This window comes from Sus scrofa, chromosome 13 (assembly GCF_000003025.6).
Source record: "Sus scrofa isolate TJ Tabasco breed Duroc chromosome 13, Sscrofa11.1, whole genome shotgun sequence".
In the NCBI taxonomy this organism is placed as follows: domain Eukaryota; kingdom Metazoa; phylum Chordata; class Mammalia; order Artiodactyla; family Suidae; genus Sus; species Sus scrofa.
Window position 1 is genome coordinate 200,107,957 of NC_010455.5, and position 8,026 is coordinate 200,115,982.

Sequence of the window (8,026 nt, forward strand, 5' to 3'; positions counted from 1 at the left end):
TCTACTCCCATCAGTGGTGACAGATGTATTGAAATTCAGGACCCAGAATTTCAATTTCTGTATCTAGATTCTTGAACCATCTCTCTCTCTCTTTCTTCTCTTTTTATGGCCGCACCTGTAGCATATGGAAGTTCCTTGGCCAGCAGTCAAATTGGGGCTCTAGCTGAGACCTACACCACAGCCACAGCAATGCCAGATCTGAGCTGCATGTGCAACCCATGCTGCAGCTTATGGTAATGACAGATCCTTGATCCACTGAGGGAGGCCAGGGATTGAACCCACATCCTCACAGACACTGTCAGTTTCTTAACCTGCTGAGCCACAAGGGAACTCCTTGAACCATCTCTTTAAAACTTTTTTTTTTTTTTGTCTTTTTAGGGCTGCACCAGAGGCATATGGAGGTTACCAGGCTAGGGGTCGAATCAGAGCTATAGCCGCCAGCCTACACCACAGTCACAGCAATGCCAGATCCGAGCTGAGTCTGTGACCTACACCACAACTCATGGCAACACCGGATCCTTAACCCACTAAGCGAGGCCAGGGATTGAACCTGCAACCTCATGGTTCCTAGTCAGATTGGTTTCTGCTGCGCCACGATGGGAACTCCTAAAACTTATTTTAAAGTAGAGTAGTTGACTTACAATGTTGTATCAATTTCTGCTGTACAGCAAAGTGACCCAGTCATACACACATACACATTCTTTTTCTCATATTTTCTTCTATCATGTCCCATCCCAAGAGACTTGATACAGTTCCCTGTGCTGCCCAGTAGGACCTCATTGCTTATCCATTCTAAATGGAGTAATTTGCATCTACTAACCCCAAACTCCCAGTCCATCCCACTCCCTCCTCTGCCCCCTTCTCAGCCACAAGTCTGTTCTCCATGTCTGTGAGTCTGTTTCTGAGAGTTGCCCCTTGTCTGGAGCATCCAGATCTTCCCAGTTAGGAAAGGAGGGCCTGAGGAGTTGACATTTGAGCAGGAGCATGAATGAAGGCGAGGAAGAAGCCATTTGAAGACTTAGGCAGAGAGTATTCCAGGTAAGAGGAACAGTGGCTAAAGAAGCCCAGAGCTGGGAAAAAGCTCCATGCTGCTTTAGTTGAGGTCCTTTTCTTCAAGCCTTGCTGCTGATCTGCAGCGGAACAGTTCTAAGTAAGGGCTTTCCTGTCCTTCCCCAGCCCACCCATGCCTTCAGCTCTTTCAAGAAACAGGGAGTGTTTGGGGGAGGGGGAGATCCTTTCAGAGTCTTCGCTGATTTGATAACATTCACCCTGCCTGTGAGCTGGGCATTTGTGAGTACAATCCTGATATGTCCTTTCTCACTCACATCTGGCCAATGGTCCTTAAAGTGTAATAGTAAAGGTGCAGTGGAAACGAACCCAACTAGGAACCATGAGATTGCGGATTCGATCCCTGGCCTTGCTCAGGGGGTTAAGAATCTGGCATAGCCATGAGCTGTGGTGTAGGTCGCAGATGCGGCTCAGACCCTGAGTTGCTATGGCTGTGGCGTAGGCCAGCAGCTACAGCTCCTGCTAGATCCCTAGCCTAGGAACCTCCATATGCCAGGGGAGTGGCCCAAGAAAATGGCAAAAAAAAAGAGTAGAGCGGTGGGGTTGCCAATGTCATTGCCACCTTGTCCAGCTGCAGCCTTAGGCTGTGAACACCCTTTTCCCGCCGGTTACAGACATGAAGAATCATCTACTATTACATTTTTAAAAAATTGAGGTGAAAATTTTATAACATGAAAGTAACCATTTAAAAGTTATGGTAAAATAAAATCAACCATTTTAAAGCATATAATTCAGGTTTTTTTTGTCTTTTATTTATGTGTATATTTTTTTCTACTGTACCGAATGGTGACTCGGTTACACTTACAGGTATACATTCTTTTTTCTCATATTACATATTCCATCATAAGTGACTAGATAGAGTTCCCAGTGCTACACAGCAGTATTCCATTGCTAATCCATCCTGAAGGCAACATCCTGCATCTATTTACCCCAAGCTCCCAGTCCCTCCCACTCTATCCCCTCCCCCCTTGGCAACCACAAGTCTGTTCTCCAAGTCCATGGTTTTCTATTCTGTGGAAAGGTTCCTTTGTGCTGTATATTAGATTCCAGATATAAGTGAAATCATATGGTATTTGTCTTTCTCTTTCTGACTTACTTCACTCAGGATGAGAGTCTCTAGTTCCATCCATGTTGCTGCAAATGGCATTATTTTGTTCTTTCTGATGGCTGAGTAGTATTCCATTGTGCATATATTATATCACATCTTACTAATCCAGTCATCTGTCAGTGGACATTTGGGTTGATTCCATGTCTCAGCTATTGTGAATAGTGCTTCAATGAACATGTGGGTGCATGTATGTTTTTAAAGGGGAGTTTTGTCTGGATATATGCCCAAGAGTGGGATTGCTGGGTCATATGGTAGTTCTATGTATAGTTTTCTAAGGTACCTCCATACTGTTCTCCATAGTGGTTGTACCAGCTTACATTCCCACCAAAAGTGCAAGAGGGTTCCCTTTTTCCCACACCCCCTCCAGCATTTGTTATTTGTGGACTTATTAATGATGGCCATTCTGACTAGGTGTGAGGTGGTACCTCATAGTAGTGGTGATGTGCATTTCTCTAATAATCAGGGATGTTGAGCATTGTTTCATGTGGTTGTTGGCCATCTGCATATCTTCCTTGGAGAAAGGTCTATTCAGGCCTTTTGCCCATTTTTCAATTGGGTTGTTGGCTCTTTTCCTGTTGAGTTGTACAAGTTGTTTGTATATCGTAGAGATTCAAGACCTTGTCAGTTGCATCATTTGAAAGTATTTTCTCCCATTCTGTAAGTTGTCTTTTTGGTTTCCTTTGCTGTGCAAAAGCTTGTTAGTTTGATTAGTTCCCATTGTAATTCAGTATTCTTTAGTACATTTTTAAAAATTAAAAAAAAAAAATTTTTTTGCATTTTTGGCCACCCCACAGCATATGGAGTTTCCAGGCTAGGGATCAGATCCAACCTACGCAGTGCCAGATTCTCTCTCTCTTTTTTTTTTTTAGGGCTGCACTCTCAGCATATGGAGATTCCCAGGCTAGGGTTTGCATTGTAGCTATAGCTGCCGGCCAACACCACAGCCACAGCAACACAGGATTTGAGCCACGCCTGCAACCTACACCATAGCCGGAGGCAACGCTGCATCCTTAACCCACTGAGTGAAGCCAGGGATCGAAGCTGCATCCTCATGAATGCTAGTCAGATTCGGTAACAGCTGAGCCACGACGGGAACTCCAGCACTGGATTCTTTAACCCACTATCCTGGGCTTGGGATTGAACCTGTGTCCTGGTACTTCAGAGACACCGCTGATCCTGTTGCTCCACAGCAGGAATTTCTTTAGTACATTGAGAATGTTGTGTACCCACTACTTCTATCTAGTTCCAAAGTATCTTTTCTTAGGTTGTTATATTTTCTGTTATAGTTGATTTACATTGTTCTGTCAATTTCTGCTGTACAGCAAAGTGACTTAGTCATATATATAAATACATAGTGTAAATATATATATACATACATTTTTTTCCTCACATTATCCTCCATCATGTTCCATCCCAAGTGACTAAATAGAGTTCACAAAATATTTTAATCACCCCCAAAGAAAACCCCACCCCTAATAGTCACTCCCATTCTTCTCTCTCACAATCCCTGGCAATCTCCAGTCTGAATGGGCTGGTCCAGCAGAGAACACACATAGCACATGTGGTCTATCTATGAGATGAAATATTACTCAGCCATAAAAAGGAAAGAAGTTCGGATACATGCCCAACATGGATGAGTCTTGAAGATATTATGCAATTTTATATAAATGCAGTTGTGCAATATGTGTTCTTCTGTGTCTGGATTCTTTTACTTAGCATGATTTCTTTGAGGTTCATCCACATTTAAGCATGTATTTGTACCTTATTCCTTTTTGGGGCGGAGTGATACTTCATTGAATGAACATACCATTTTTTTGTTAATCCATTCATCTGTTAAGGGACATTTAGATTATTTCCACCTTTTGGACACTGTGAATAATGTTGCTATGAACATTTATATACAAGGATCTGTTTGAGTATCAGTTTTCAATTATTTTGTGTGTATACATAGGAGTGGAATTGCTGGGTCATTATTACATTTTAATTAAAAGGATTAATTCTCTTCTGAATGGATTGGTGACAATTTCCTGTGGCTTTCCTTGGGATTCCCATTCATCAGTTCACACTTTCTCTAGTCTCACCTATTTGAAATGTGCTGAAGAAAACTAGTCATGGACTCTAAGTGTATGTGCTGGTAGGGTTTCTTAATCCTATAATACCTGGGCCCTCAAACACTGCTTTGGCTTTGTAGTTGGTATTTCAGGTGGCCGGAATGGAAAAAGTACATAAAGGAGGAAGATTGCTCTGCCAGTGTGGCTTGGGCCACGTGCAAGGGCAGGCCAGAGACTGAATGAATTTAACTCAAGCTCCAAAGGCAGCTTCTGGGCTGAGGCCTCTCCCAAGAATCTTCTGTAGCTGGGTTGGCTGCCAAGTGGTGTATGACCCAAGTAAATCTTGGTGCCCTCTCCCCTCCAGCCTCAGGCACTTATATTTGCTGAGGTAGCAGTCATTTACACCATAGTGTGAGTCAGCGCTGGTTTGCTAACTTTCCAAGGAGGGATTCATGCCTCTGCCTTCCCTATTCCCCTCCAATTAAAACACAGACCTATTTGCAGCTTAAGGTTGTGCCAGGTCTCACACATGCAACAGTGAAGGACGTGGACAAAATCTCTGCCCAGAAGAACCTGGAGTTTAATGTGGGAGTCAGAAAAAAGGTGTCTGTGCAAATTAATAAAACAACATACATTCTCAGAAGGCCTGTGAAGGGAGCAGACAATGTGGGAATAAGGAAACTAACAGGGATGAGGGGGCTGCTTTGGATGAGAAGGAGCCAGTTATTCTTCTGTAAAACCTGGATTTTTTTTTTTTTCTCTCTGGGAGTTTTTAAAAGATCTTTTCTTCTTTTTCTCTGATGCTGAAAATTTTATGGGGCTGTATCTTATTTATTAGTGTACATTTTTGTTTATTCATTCTATTTGACACTAGTTAAGCCCTTTCATTTGGAAATTCTTGTCTCCCTTCAGTTCCAGGAAATTCTTTTCATCATTTTCAAAGGTAATTTCCACTCATTCATTTTCTTTTATTTTTAGGGCTGCACCTGCAGCATATGGAGGTTCCCAGGCTAGGGGTCAAATCAGAGATTTAGCCACTGGCCTACACCATAACCACAGCAATGCCAGATCCAAGCTGTGTCTGTGACCTACACCACAGCTCATGGAAACACTGAATCCTTTACCCACTGAGTGAGGCCAGGGATCGAACCTGTGTCCTCACGGATGCTAGTCAGACTCGTTTCCACTGAGCCATTTTCTTTACTGCTTTCAGGAACTCCTATTTGTCACATATTTGACTTCCTACCATGATACTCTGTCTTTCATTTGTTTCATATGATGTTTTCTAGTTCATAGTTCCCATTTGTTTGTATTTTAATCTTTGTTATGCTCTAGAATAATTTCCCAACTTTATGTTCTAATCCTTCTACTTAATTTTTTATTTTTATTTTATTTTATTTTTTTGTCTTTTTGCCATTTCTTGGGCCGCTCCCGCGGCATATGGAGGTTCCCAGGCTAGGGGTCGAATCGCAGCTGTAACTGCCAGCCTACGCCAGAGCCACAGCAACTCGGGATCCGAGCCTTGTCTGCAACCTACACCACAGCTCACGGCAATGCCAGATCGTTAACCCACTGAGCAAGGGCAGGGATCAAACCCGCAACCTCATGGTTCCTAGTTGGATTCATTAACCACTGCGCCACGACGGGAACTCCTCTACTTAATTTTTTAAAATGTATTCTATTAAAAATTTTAGGAGTTCCCATTGTGGTGCAACAGGATTGGCAGTGTCTCTGGAACCCTGGGATGGAGGTTTGGTCCCCAGCCGTGCACAGTGGGTTAAGAATCCAGCACTGCTGAAGCTGTGGTATAGGTCGCAACTGTGGCTTAGATCTGAACCCTGGCCCGGGAACTCCATATGCCAAGGAATGGTCAAAAAAGGAAAAGAAAAAAAATTTTTTTTTAAACTTAAGAACCGTTTCCAGGAGTTCCCGTCATGGTGCAGTGGAAACGAATCTGACTAGGAACCATGAGATTGTGGGTTTGATCCCTGGCCTTGTTCAGTGGGTTAAGGATCTGGCGTTGCTGTGAGCTGTGGTGCAGGTCGAAGATGCGGCTCGGATCCCAGATTGATGTGGCTGTGGTGTAGGCCGGAGGCTATAGCTCCGATTCGACCCCTAGCCTGGGAACCTCCATGTGCTGCGGTTGGGGCTGTAGAAGGAGAAAAGGACGAAAAAATAAATAAATAAAAAAGGAACTTTTCCATTTTTTAAAAATCTTTTTCAGGGCATTCTATTGTTATGGATGAAATAAGATCTTGAATTCCTCTGATTGCATAGACTAGAGATTTAAAAACCTTCTCTTCTCTCCCCTGAACTATTTATTTCCTCTGATGTCAGTTTTTCTCTGTTTATTCTTTCTCTCTCGTTCATACTCCAGGCTCTCTTCAAAAGTCTGAAGTGTCTCTGAAGCATGAAGTGATACAGAAGCTGGCAGAGAGTGTTATTTATATAAGCAGGCCTGGCCAAAAGGAAGGCTTCTCCTTAGCCAGAGGGAGCAGGAAGCTGGTTTTACACCAAGGGCTTGTCAAATGCCTGAAGTAGAGGGCTTCCTGGTGGGGTGCCTACACTACCTGCCTCTTCCCAGAAAGCGAGTCTCTCCCCAGTTTGTTCACTCGCTTAAGGGAAAATGCCTGTGTGCGTGTGGTGGGAATGGAGGTGGGGGGTGCAATAAACAAGTAGCCCCTTGGGATTTTGCATTTTCAGCTCCACTCGCCCCCTCCTCTTTTGCTCTTCCTCAGTCTTCATTTTGTACATCCCTAGGGTCTGCCCTAGGTCAGGTCTGCCCTCTGAATGGCAGAGGCTCCACTTATACCCTCAGCTCCACCCTGATTCAATACTTATATTTTTCACATCAGCTTCCTATCTTCAGGAATTAGGAAAAAAGGGGGGGGGGAGATGGCCCTTCTCCCATTCTCTTTGCTATTATATTTTGTTCTCTTATTATTATTATTTTCATGGGGTCCAGGGAGAGATATGAACTTAGTCTGCTATTTTGAATTGTAGCTTCCAACTGTAAAAGATTACTTGGAAGTTTCCTGGTGGCTCAGTGGTTTGAGGACTTGAAGCAGTTACTGCTGCGGTGAAGGCTCAATCCCTGGCCCAGGGAACTTCCACATGCCATGGGCATGACCGAAAAAAAAAAAAAAAAAAAAAGAGATTATTTCACTGTTTTATAAGAAGTAATTAAAAGAGTAGATAGTATCCAGAATTGTTACCTCTTCATCATTATAAAGTGAACTTTAAAAAAAAAACTCTCTTAATTTTCTGCTCTAAAATCTACTTTGTCTGATATTAATATGGTCACTACATATTTTTTATATTAGTGTTAACAATGTATATTTCCCCATCTTTTTACATTTAAATTATTTGTCTTTATTTTAAAAGCAGATTTCTCTAGCATAATGAAAATAAAAACAAAAATAAATGTGACCTAATTAAACTTCAAAGTTTTGCACAGCAAAGGAAAAGACAGCCCACAGAATAGGAGAAAACATTTGCAGACGAAGTGACTGTCAAGGGAGTAACCTCCAAAATATACAAACAGTACATGCAGCTCCATATCAAAAAACACACAACCCAACCAAAAACATGGGCAGAAGATCTAAATAGATGTTTTTCCAAAGAAGATATACAGATGGCCAAACGCACATGAAAAGGTGCTCAACATCACTAATTGTTAAAGAAATGCACATCAAAACTATGATGAAGTATCACCGCACACCACACAGAATGGCCATCATCAAGAAAATGTACAAACAGTAAATGCTGGAGAGGGTGTGGAGAAAAGCGAACCCTCCTA